Source organism: Mus pahari, chromosome 4 (genome assembly GCF_900095145.1).
Source record: "Mus pahari chromosome 4, PAHARI_EIJ_v1.1, whole genome shotgun sequence".
Classification (NCBI taxonomy): Eukaryota; Metazoa; Chordata; class Mammalia; order Rodentia; family Muridae; genus Mus; species Mus pahari.
Genome location: NC_034593.1, coordinates 51,530,680 through 51,543,794, shown reverse-complemented (window position 1 = coordinate 51,543,794; position 13,115 = coordinate 51,530,680).

Here is a 13,115-nt window from a genome sequence, read left to right as displayed (position 1 = left end):
CTCTCTCTCTCTCTCCCTCTCCCTGTCCCCCCTCCCCCTCCCCCTCCTCCCCTCCTCTCTCCCTCTCTCTCTGCCTATGGATGGATCAGAACATCGTGCTCAGCCACTTCTCCAGCACCATGGCTGCTTGCCTGCCACAACACTCTCCATCATGAATCAAATGGACTAACCTACCCTGAAGATTTAAGCATGCCACCAATTGAATGTCTCCCTCTGTAAGTTGTGTTGGCTATAGTGACTCTTCCCAACAATAGGACAGTAAATAAGACAATATGGAAGCACAAAAGACCCTGATTAGCCAAAGCATCTGTAGCAGAAAGCAATGCTGGAGGTATCACACTACTAATTTCAAATTATATTACAAAGCAATAGTAACCAGGATAACATAGTATTTACACACACACACACACACAGACCCAAACACATAGCACAACTCAATACAATAGAAGACCCAAGAAGGAAAACCATAAGTACATCCCCCATTTTTGACAAAGCTTCCAAAAACACACTGGAAAAAAAAAAGAAGAAGAAGAAGAAGACGGCCTCTTTAACAAGTGGTTCTGGGAAAAGTAGATCTGCACAAACGAGAACCACCATTCTCACCCTACACAAAACCCAATTCAAAATGAATCAAGGATTTTGCGTGCCTTTTTAGACGATGTGTTTTGTAGTCTGTGCTGGCTTCACACTTGTTCTGTAGCTTAGAAACGGGACTCAACTTCTGATTCTCCTGTCATTACTTTACAAATGCTAGGATTAGAGGCCTGCACCACTACATCTGGAGCTGAATGAAAGGCCTAATGTAAGAGCTTAAACTTTGAAACTGGTAGAAGAGAACACAGTTACCTTCAGGATATAGGCACAGGCAAGCACCTCCTCAAAAGACTCCAATAACACAGACAATGATCCCAAGAATTGATGATGTAATTACATGATATTAAAAGGCTTCTTCATGCCAGACAAAATAATCACAAGAGTGGAGAGAAAGAAAGCCTACCCAGTGGAAAATAGTCTGTGTAACAAACAGAGCATTAAAGTTTCATAAATGTATGAAGAGCTACAAAAATTGAATGCTCCAAACCCAAATCATCCAGTCAGCAGATGGACCAATGAACTCAACAGTCAGTTTTCAAGAGAAGAAATACAAAGAACTAACAAATGCTTGAAAACATTGTTCAATATCTGTACCTACCAGAGAAATGGAAATAAAACTGCTTTGAGGGCTGGTAAGACGGCCCTGGGGGTAAAGGTGCTTACTGGTAAGTCAGACCACTGGAATTCAAGCCTTGGGACCCAAGGGTGAAGACCAGCTCCTTCAAGCTGTCAGAGTGGGCACTTAGGCACACACAACGTTTAAAAACTGCTTTGAGATTACATCTCACTTCAGTCAGAATGGTTATCATCATGGAAACAAAGAAGGAAAGAAAACAAATTACAGTAAATGATCTTCTCAGGTCACCTGAGCCGTAGCCAATGACTGCTGGAAGAGCAGAGGGCCAGGGCATCACCAAGTCCCCCACAGATTCTCTGTGGAGGTAATCGGCTGACACAACGTTTGCAGGGACAATGATGACAAAGATGAGAGGCAGGGATTCATGGACCACAGGAAGGAGGCTGAGGTGGCTCCCTGTTGAAAGGTTACTGACCCCAAATCAGCTCTTGGTAAAGCACAAAACTCTTCCTATATTTCATTGTTATCTTTGATTGATAAAGTAATAGAATTAATACAGTCAGAAATAGCCCCTTGAGGACACTAATTAACGAACTCCGAAGTTCTGAGGGAAAACACGAGGGTGAATTCGTACTTTTACTACTGTTGTTTTTAAATTATTTTGTGGCACACACATGAAGTTTACCATTCTAGTCATTTCCCCTGTCCAACTTAGCCATCTCAAGTGCATGCACACAGCTGTGAAGTATTTTTTTTTGCAGCTTTCTTCTTGCATATACAAGCATATGAAGCATTTTCATGATCTTTGCTGCTCTGAAATGCTCATTTAAATATAGAAATGAGCTGGAATATAGGCAAGGATAATAAGCATTAAAGTTTGAAAAAGTCTTCTATATTACTGTAGAAGCATATATGTGTGTGTGTATACATATATATATATATATATATATATACACATACATACACATATGCATGCATATATACATACATATACACAATGGGCAGGTGGAAGTGCCTCTACTAGACACCACAGACTAACAAAAAGAACAATGCCAAGAATGGGTTATCTTTTCTGAGTTGGAGTTGTTGGCCCCAGGCTACGGCCAATGCTCTCATTTCCTGCCATAACTTAATGGCTAAGACCCTATTGCTAAGAAACCACATGACCAAGTTACAGAACATGGAAAATCAAGCTGCTACTTCATCCCTACTGCCCAGCTTTCATAGTTCTGAAAGGTGCTCTACACACTACCAAAGGACAACAGTCACTGTGGTGGCTTGAATGAGAATGACACTCATAGGCTCATATATTTGAATGCTTGGTCACCAAGGAGTGACACTATTTGAAAGTATTAGGAGGTGTGGCCTTGTTGGAGAAGGTATGCCTTTGTTAGAGGATGTATTTCACCAGGGGTGGGCTTTGTGGTTTCAAAAGTCCATGCTAGGTGTTCTCTCTGTATGTGTCTCTCTGTCTCTGTGTCTCTGTCTCTGTCTCTCTGTCTCTGTCTCTCTCTCTCCCTATTCTTCGCATATTAAGATATAAGGCTCTCAGCTACTGCTCCACTTGCCTATCTGCTTCCCAAAATGACAATCATGAGCTAACTCTAAAACTGTGTACAAACAAACCCCCAAGTAAATGTTTCCCTTTATAAGAAGTTGCCTTGGTCACAGTCTCTCTCCACAGCAATAGAGCAGGCATTATTAGTCGTATCCACCCACAAATCATTCGAGCTACAAGAACAGCCATCCTGGCAAGACATGCCTATTGACACAATACTGGCACCAATGTCGTGGGAGTATCCAACAGCTTTCTGGTTGGGCTTAAGTCCTACATCATTAGATAAAGATCATAGTTGGCACCATTATCAGGGACAAGACCTGTAACAAGACAGGTCATAGCTTCTAGGAAAAGAAAGAGGCATTACTATTAAACTAGCCCCTAAGGACCTCTTGATACACCCATAGATTGGGGGATCTCTCGACTCTCATCAGATAAGCTTCCTTTTGAAATAGATGATGGCTAGCACGGAGACTCACAACTGGTCAAGGGACAGAGAATAACAGGCCACAGAGTATTCAGCTCTAAATTGGACATGTTTATCACTTCCCTCCCACAGTAGGCTGAAATCATTGTGAAAGAGAAGACAAAAGACTCTTAAGAGGTGGCAGATGACTACAGGGAATTATGGACACAACAGGGCAGCTGCCTATGAATCCAAAATGATTGTGACAGAATATGATATCTGCACAAAGTTGAGCCAAACAAAAATGCCACCATGGAAAGGTGAGGAGGACCTAAAGCTCCACCCTCGGCTAAGAGCTGGTAACTGCTGAGAGTGGAGTCAGTTTTCTTTAAGGGGGCAGTTCTTGCTAGGTAGATGGCCCATACCCAAGAGCATACAGATGACACAAATGAGAGTCAGTAGGTGTTTTGTTTTGTTTTGTTTTGTTTTAATGAGGACATAAAGTTGAGCATGAAAGACAAAAGGATCCAGGAGGAGTTGGAGGAGAATGTGAATACAGCAGAACACATTGACATTTTTAAAGAACTAATAAAAATATGAGAAAAAAAGAAAAAGATAAAAAAATGAACTGAAAGGGTCTCAGGGACACATGCCTTTTCTCTTAGAAGAGCACTCAGTAGCAATGGTGTGCCAGGTGCTTTCACACAGTACATAACCGCCCTGTACGGGGATAAGCAGGTAATGAAAGCAGAAAGATATCCGGATGGGAAACATGGACTGTATCCTGCCCTGCGAGAGCTAAGGGTCCCTCTCAGTTTCCGCCAAGGTGAGATGGGACACTGGACAGTTAGAAATGCTTTGGTGAATGGTGTTTACTCCACAGTAAATGGAAGATTCCCAGTCTCCTTTAAAGCCAGGAAGAAATATTCTTGAGGACTGGCCAATTCCTGACGGGAGAGCTAAGCCTGTCCTACTGTCTGATTCCACTCCCTGGTGCACTGGCATCAGATTGTATCTCAAAAGGGAGAGTTTCCATTCCCCTGGACAAAGTATGGCTATGCACAGCCTCGGGTTATGGTAGCTTCTGTTGGCCATGTGGTGAGAGAGGAGTTCTGCTTTGTCAGTTTGCCCAAAGAACCAAAACATGGAGCTCTAGCTGGGTGGGCGCCTTCCTCCCCTTATTTTGCCAGCTTGCCTTTCCCCAGCTCAACACACACCAGTCAGAAACCCTTGGCCTAGCTTCTGTGTTTCCTTATCTCTGACATACATTGGCCTTACAAACTTATTTGAAGTGACCTCTATAACTTGCCAGTAATAAATGAAGGAAGTGACTCTCAGCAAGACTAGGTGACTAGGCCAAAGTCACACAACTTGCAAGCACCAAAAATGATATTTAAAAAACCAGGACTGGGTCCTCCTAAGTTTTATCTGCCTGAAAAACGTGGTGAATGCTACAAATTAGGACCTGATTTATAATGTTATGTCACAAAAGGGACTTGATTTCAAGACTGATTATATTGGTATATTGTCTATATTTCAAAAAACTGATGAAAAAAGTTAATAATGTAGCACTTACTTAAAAGTATGTCAGATTTCTCTGAAAGCCTGCTTCTGAGGAGCAGCATCCACAGGACCAGGAGGTCCTATGCAAGCTGCCAAAGGAGGGCAGCAATCAGTAGGCATCCCAAGCTGTCGTGCCTACGAACCACAATGACCAAGATGGCAAGGTATCCCTAAAGGCACAATGGGGACACTTACATCTTAGTGGTAGCCAATGGCTATCTAATTAGTCTTAAGGCATGATTAACAATATAGAAATGATGCCTAGTAAAGGACACCTAGCCAACTATTGAGGCTAATAAGATGGATCATAGAGGAGAACCTATTACTTCCATTTACCAAGCCAGTGTAATTCCTAACTGCATTCATAGGTATTCTTGTACCTACCCATCTCTCACCAAAGAAGCTTCTCCTTGCAACTGATGAAGACCAGTACAGAAATTCCCAGCTCATCAAGATGCAGAACAACCCTGATACGCTGGATACAGCCCTCACATCTAAGACTCAGAAAACATAGCTGAAGAAAGGGCAGAAAGAGTTTAAGAGCAAAAGGACAGGAAGTCTGCTGTGAGATTGGGTTTCCTAAAAATGTCAAGGAAACTACACTCATGATACTTCAACAATACGACTGCCTAAATAACCCCTAGATGACGGCAACACCAATGGACATGCTACTATGGAAGGAGAAAATCTCACAGGAAAAGCAGTCAATCCAGAATCACATCCATATAAGCAATAATAGACTCACCAGGCTGTGCTTACGTATTTGTGCACATTGTCTTAGGGTTTCTATTCCTGCACAAACATCATGACCAAGAAGCAAGTTGGGGAGGAAAGGGTTTATTCAGCTTACACTTCCACATTGCTGTTTATCACCTAAGGAAGTCAGGACTGGAACTCAAGCAGGTCAGGAAGCAGGAGCTGATACAGAGGCCATGGAGGGATGTTCTTTACTGGCTTGCCTCCTCTGGCTTGCTCAGCCTGATTTCTTATAGAACCCCAGACTACCAGCCCAGAGATGACACCACCCACAAGGGGACCTCCCCACTTGATCACTAATTGAGAAAATGTGTTACAGCTGGATCTTGTGGCAGCATTTCCCCAACTGAAGCTCCTTTCTATGTGATAACTCCAGCCTGTGTCAAGTTGACACACAAAACCAGCCAGTACACACATATATGTGAACAGTAATAATTAATAAATAAATAAAAGAGCCCATGGATTTGAAAGGAAATGATGTGGGATATGGGAAGGACTACAGGGAGGAGATGAAAGAGGACAATGACATCATTATATTTTAATTTTTTTCAATTGCAAAAATAATTTGGTTGAATTTTTTTTTAGTTATGTCAGATTTAGAACTCATTCATGGTATAAAAAATGAGGAAAAATTTCCCATTATTCAAATAACGTCACCCAGTTTAGCAGAGGACACAGCGATCATCAATGACCTTTATACATTAGTCAAATTCTGCAAACATCTTCAAGTTCAAGGTGCTTTACTTTTAATCTTACTGGTGCTAACCAACATTTATGAATTAACTATATTTGTTTGTCAGTTTTAACCACAGGTTGGTTACAGATAAAACAGACTAGCAAAAAAGCAATTAAAAGACTCTGAAGGACCCAGTTAACAGACATGACTGGAATTTACAGCTCATTTTTGGAATTTACAATAAATAATAGCATATAATTTTATATTTTTTAAATTTTGTGCTACAGTTCTTTTATGTCAGTATGAGTTACCTGAAAATTATATGTGTGTACAGATGGAAAAAATATATACACATGTTTTTGAAGAGCCTGTTGTTAAGCATTTACTAGCAGTCACAATCCAATTTCAAATCCAATTTTACAGATCTTAGAAACCAGGCAGGTAGTGGGGAGAGAGGCCTGCAGGGACAGGCAAGCAATTAAGAGATGGGTTTGTTTCGGAAGCATTCTGTTCTAGAATATGGAATATGGCACACGTGCAAAGGATCCGCAGGTAATGGTTACAAGCATGACAACCTCTCCAGTCCCCAGGACCCAGCCCACATGGTCAAAGGAGAAAACAAGTTCCCACAAGTTGTCCATTTACCTCCACACATGCATCCACGGCACGGCACTCACATGCCTACATACAGACACATACACATAGATTACATGAACACAAATAAATATATCAAAATATAATAAAATAAAAATTTTTTAAAGGAATTGGAGTCATCCAGACTACAGACCAAGAATTTACTTTTACATATAGTAATGATAACTTCTGGTTATTTTTTCTTTTTTTTTTTTTTTTTAATTGATAACTTCTATTTGTAGTAGGTGAATGATTCTGGCTCTAACTTCCTCACACGATTATGGGTTATCTCTTTCTGTCTCTCTGCTTCCTCTCTCTCTCTCTCTCTCTCTCTCTCTCTCTCTCTCTCTCTCTCTCTCTCTGTGTGTGTGTGTGTGTGTGTGTGTGTGTATACTCAAATCACCAGCAAGCTCCTCTCTATGACTCAGAGTTGTCTGAGATCTCACACAGTTTTCCTGCTACTGGAAGAGCTGATGCTTAGGGCTCCTGATGCTTCTCAAGTCCTACAGCAGCCAAGAAAGACCCCAGCAGAGCCCTCAATGACCTGTCATGAACTGCATGGCACTCAGGATACAAAGAGAGATTTTACCAGCATATTTGGAAGATGAATTAGTAACCAGAGGAACATATCAAGATTACCACAGGTTGGCATGACTTGGTGACATCACCTGCTTGGTCTCTCACTCTTCTTCTCTATGCTGGGCTATTGTGTTTGCCAAGAACGAGGTTCTTTTGATTTTCAGTTGACAGTTGTTTGCTGTTACAAGGACAGCTACAAGACCATTGATCAGCATTTGTGCTGAGCAAGCTCCCTTGCCTCCAAATTGCACCTCCACACTCTGCCCCAGGCATTGTTCACTGGCAGGCTGCACTATGATTTCATATCTCACCTGCTTCCACTTTGGTCTTTGCTTGAACTGACCTTTGGAGAGGGCCATGAGAGCTGGAGATTAGAGGGACGACAAAAGGCTTAAGGAGCCTCTCCCATCCACGTCGGCCTGGCAGACCAGATGGCCCAACTGCAGTTCACTGAGCCTACAGACCCTATGCTGCACTTTCTGTGGACACTGCAGTGTGCTTCACCACACCACACCACCAGGCCTGTGAACCCAGCTTTGAGAGACCCCTTTGTCAGCACCCTTCATTTGCTCACACTTTTGTAGACCCTTAAACTCTCTTCAGTCACCATGTTTGACTGTCCTGCTACCTGTTGACAGTGTGCCTAACATGCTGGACTCCTTTCCATCTTGTAGGCTCATCATCCCATTCAGTCATTCCAGTAGCCCTGCGAAGGAGCATCAGCATCAGCCTGGCTTACAAAGGGGGAAAGCTGTGCCGTGTTCCACAGTGCACCTCCCAACACTGATGGATTTGGGTATGCAGGGAAGTCAGAACAATCCCCCCTCCCCCCGGCAGCATGGAACTAGACATGCCAGCAGGTTGCAAGTGAAAAGGATGATCCTGCAACCCTATGGAGACCTCAGAGTCACACTATCTCCCTGTCCTTAGTGCTGCCTTCTCCCTGTGTTCCAGCTACATTCTCCCTGCTTCTAGTGAGGCTGGAAACTTAGGGTCAAGGTCCTGTGGTTAAAGGGCCTTGAATAACAACCCGAAGCTTTTGTTTAGACAATTCCTAGGAGCTACAGAGGATATCTACATGATGCAGTAAGATAAATGGCAGCAACAAGAGAGTGGGATGAGTTAGTATTAGCCTCTTCCCTCATTAAACCCACTCAGCTCTTTCCCAGGACTCTCAGGTTAGCATTTAATGATAGGCAAAAGCAGTCTCTGGCTCTGATCCTGCAGATCAGCAGCCACTCTTGACCCTCCCTCCGAGCAGAAATTAAGCCCAGACAGAAACTGTTGTCTCACTCTTTCCTGCAGCCCACTTTATAAATTTGTAAATGTTCACTATTCGTTTATGTACTTCTTTAAGACCTAAAGGAAGAGAGGCTTCAGGAGATGGTGGCCACTGGAGTGCAGGGCATATGTGGACAGTTGACATGAGGGAGCATACTCTAAAATGACCTTAAGAAATGGTTGCTGAAAGAACAAAGAATATGCTCAGTCTAAACAATTGTGAGCGGCACCCCGGACAGTGGGAGAAAACAGAGACATCACCTTTTTGAGAATTCCATCAGGACACACGCAACAAGAGCTGCCCTCTGGGGACACTGAACATTTCTCTGATGTGTCACTACCCGGGTCAGTATGAGGCTTCATTTTCCCTCCTGGAGCTGGTGACACGTTGGCATGAAAACCCTCCATGGTAGCTTTCATGCTAAATTAGATTTTCCAGAAGAGTCAAAGATCAAAGGCAGGATGAGAGATGACGATTTGTTTTCTTGTATGAGTCATAGCTGGTACCAAACACAGAGTTCATCAAATGTTGTGAGCAGTGATGACAGTGCTGAGACAAAATTACAGCTTTCCGCTGTGATGTTTAATTACAACTTTTCATCTGATTAAGGGCACTGTCACTATTGGTGACAGTGCAAATTACCCATCACCCCAAAATTCTTCCTCTGGGAACTCATCCTTAAGCACTCTGAAATATGTAGGCTAAGACTTAGCTACAGAGATGGTCTCCAGACAGCTCTTTAACAGTGCAAACATTCAGAAACAAATTCCTCCAAAAGAGGAGAAGTAGTTAAAGAGAGCATCATCATTAATGGGCCACCACTATGGTCCACAGTGCCATACATGTACTGGCATTGTGTGAGAAGAACCCGGTATTCCCTTTATTAAGTATTAGCCAATAAAGTAAGCTATCTGCTCAGGTCACATCACACAAAACACAATATGAAAGACTATGGCAATATGTCCCCTCACCACTATCATGCCCCACCCCCCCAAAAAAAAGTCCTGTAGAATTGTTCTTCAATTAGAATTGCCTAGATGAACTCCAAGACAGAGAATTTAAAAGAAAAATTATAAATGTGGTAAAAGAATTCAAGAATTTTACAGAGGGAATGAACAACTTGAATGACCTTAAAGAAGAGAGGGATAAATTCCCAATAAAAGTCCAAGAAAATACAAGCATACCGCTGAATGAAATAAATGATGGAGATTGTATTAGTTACTTTTCTGTTGCTATGATAAAATACCATGACCAAAAGCAACTTATACAATGAAAGGTTTGCAGTTTACCGTTCTGGAGGGTACAGTGAGAGGAGGCATGGCAACAGGAGGCCAAAGCAAGAAGCCGAGAGAACCATAAGCATGAAGCAGAGAGAGCAGGCTGAAGCAAGACAAGGCCATAACCTCACAAAGCAAACCCCACCCCAGTGATGTACTTCCTCCAACAAGGCAGGCCCCACCCTCGAAGGTTCCATAACCTCCCCAAACAGCTCCACCCACTGGGTGTCAAAGAGATGACCAAATACAACCAAGAGGCTATGAAAGGAAAAAGAGAGAAACTAACTACTGAAACACATAGACCTGAGGACACAAACTGCAAACTGCAACAAAATAAAAATACCTGGCAAAATGACTGCAATCACTTCTCAAAGATAACTTTAAATATCAGTGGTCTCCATTCCTCAGTCAAAAAGAAAGAAGTCCACTGATGGGGACTGAGAAATAAAAAGCCATCTTTTTCTTGTCTACAAGAAATACATCCGACCTTCAAAGATAAAGGCTGCCATAGAATGGAAGGACAACTAAGCGGTACCTAGAAAGAGTGGGCATTGCTACCATAGTATCTGAGGACGTACGCTTTAAACCGAAAGTGTCGCAGAAGAAATAGACTTCTTGCTCTGATCAAGGGAACCCAGAAGACGTTACACTCCTAAACATCAATGCTCTCAACTCTGATACCTCCAAATTAATACAAAGCACACAGCTAGACTTCAGGACACAGATCAACCCCAGATCAGTGATATTAGGTGATTTCAGTACTCCACTCTCTCCACCAGACAGGTCATCTGGGCAAAAATTAAATAGAGAAAATCAGAACTAAATATCATACATCAAACGGATCTAACAGATATCTACAGAGCATTCCACCCAAACACCCAAGAGTACACACTTAAAATCAGCAGCCTGTGGAAATGTTTCTAAAATACACTACATACTGGGACAAACACAAATCTCAACACAGAAAAAAAAATGTATAACATCATGTATCTTATGTGACCGCAATGCATTAAAGCTTAAAATCCACGGGGAAGTGTGGCTCTCACCCTCAGCAAAGGAACTTCTTTTTGCAAAATATGGAAGCCACTACAGAGATCTGTAACTGGTCAAATGCAGAGAGCAAGTGGGTTTGGGGTGCCCAGCCCCAGTTGGTATAGCTAAAGCACGACCTCACCGTGGAAAAGCAGACAGAAAGACTGTAAGATCCAGAGGGCCAGAGTGCTACTTTCTAGACATAGCAGGGACGTTACGTTAGAAATCTCACCAAGGTAGTCAGACCACCTGCACGATGACACCACCCGTTGATATGTCAACATGGATGGGAGAAATTTCACAAGGCCCCATCCTTAGAGGAAGAACTACAGACAGCCAATGTGAGGGGAAGAACCAGTTTTCTCCAGGGATCCATTCTCAAGTGGTCAGCCCTAAACGCATGTACATATAAACAACTAAACAGACTCAGCAGGATCTGTGTGTGTGCAAGTATGTGTGTGCGCATATTTGTGTTTATATAACAATAGTAATTATAGGAGGAGAGGCCATGAATTCGAGAGGGAGTGGGAAGAACAAGGAAAACTTTGGAGGTGAGAATAATGTAATTATAGTACTCGTGTGTGAAATGCTCAAAAACATGAGAATTTTACATTGAAAAGAGAAAAGGTCGCTAAAGACCATTCACTAGGTCATAGCAGGAGAGCCACACTGTTCCAGAACAGCATGGTCATAATTGCCCCTCTTATCCCGGCTTCTGGCCTTGGCGCAGTGTAGTCCAGCCTTACTAGGATACTCCATTGCAAACTACGGGTGCATAAAGGTGACAGCATAGTCTCTGGCCTCAAGGGACTGGGAGTTGAGGGGAGGGGATCACAGACACTTTCCAACAGAAGAAGCTCAGCAGATATCACGGGAAAGCCCTAGGTTTGGAAGTCTCCTGAGCGCTCCAGAGACAAGGCGCAATGTTGAAGCACCCCCTAAGACAGCACCTCCAAGTGAAGGCTACCAGATCTGAGCCTCTCACCAGAGGAAAACTGCTCACAAGATGTGCCAAGTGCGCCCGTGGGAACTGGGCCACGGAGATGGTCTTCTGCCCTCCTTAAGGCAGATGTGTGAGGACGGTGCTGCAGCTGAACCCCAGAGTAACTTCCCTCCCATAGAATATCACATTGTATTAAAGGGCGAAATTTCACTTTTCTTTTGTACTATCCTAACCTTCTAGTCCCTACGTGTTTTAGTGCAACAGCATGCTGCCCCCTTCTGTTCATCTCTATTACTACATCCTGGCGTAGTGGGTTGAGGGAAAGAACTAAACTGACAGGTGATGAGACTGCCAAAAACATACAAATAGCAGCCCTGATAAACGGTAAGGTGTAATCCATTATTGTTTTTATCCTCTAAGAATAAAAATGGCAAATTCTGGTTAGGATAAGAGCTAAGGTTCGTTACATATCCTCATTTAATCCTCTCAATGTCCTAGAAAGGGAGAGCTACTAGTTTCTCTGAGCTTGAATCTAATTTGAAGGATGAAGACAGAAAATATCATATCAGAACAAAGGTCAATGACATGTGATATGTACAAAGGATGATGGGACATGGAGATGGTCAACACTTTGCTGGTGTTATATTAGCTGTTGTTAGTAATGTCTGGCTGGGCATGGGACATGCAAGTTAAAGTGACTGAGAGATTTATCTCGCCCCAGTTAGAATGGCTCTCATCAAGAAAACCAATGACAACAGATGTTGGTGAGGATGCTGGGGAAAGAGAGTCCTTATCTACAATCAGGAACACACGTTCTCCTGTGGAAGTTGGTGTAGAGATTTCTCAAAAAGTTAAAAATAAAGCTATCACATGATCCAGCCCATTCACTTCTGGGCACACACGCAAAGGAATCTATATCCTCCGACAGAAATGCTTGCATATACATATTCACTCCTGCCCTGCTCACCAGCGCCAGGGAGTAGAATCTGCTCAGATGCTTCTGAACTGAGGAGCGAACACGTAGTGAGTGCACACAATAGAACTTTGCTCAGCTAGGAAGAAAACATGAAATTTGCAGCTGTCCCCAGAGATAAGTGCCGCCTGTTCTCCTTCATTTATAGATCCTAGTTTCAAGTTTTTAAATTATGTGTTGGGTTTGGTGTGTCTGCAGTAATCGGGAAATTAGAAAGGGCCCATGGGATTGCAAGCTTGTACAACCACTCTGGAAATCAGTCTGGC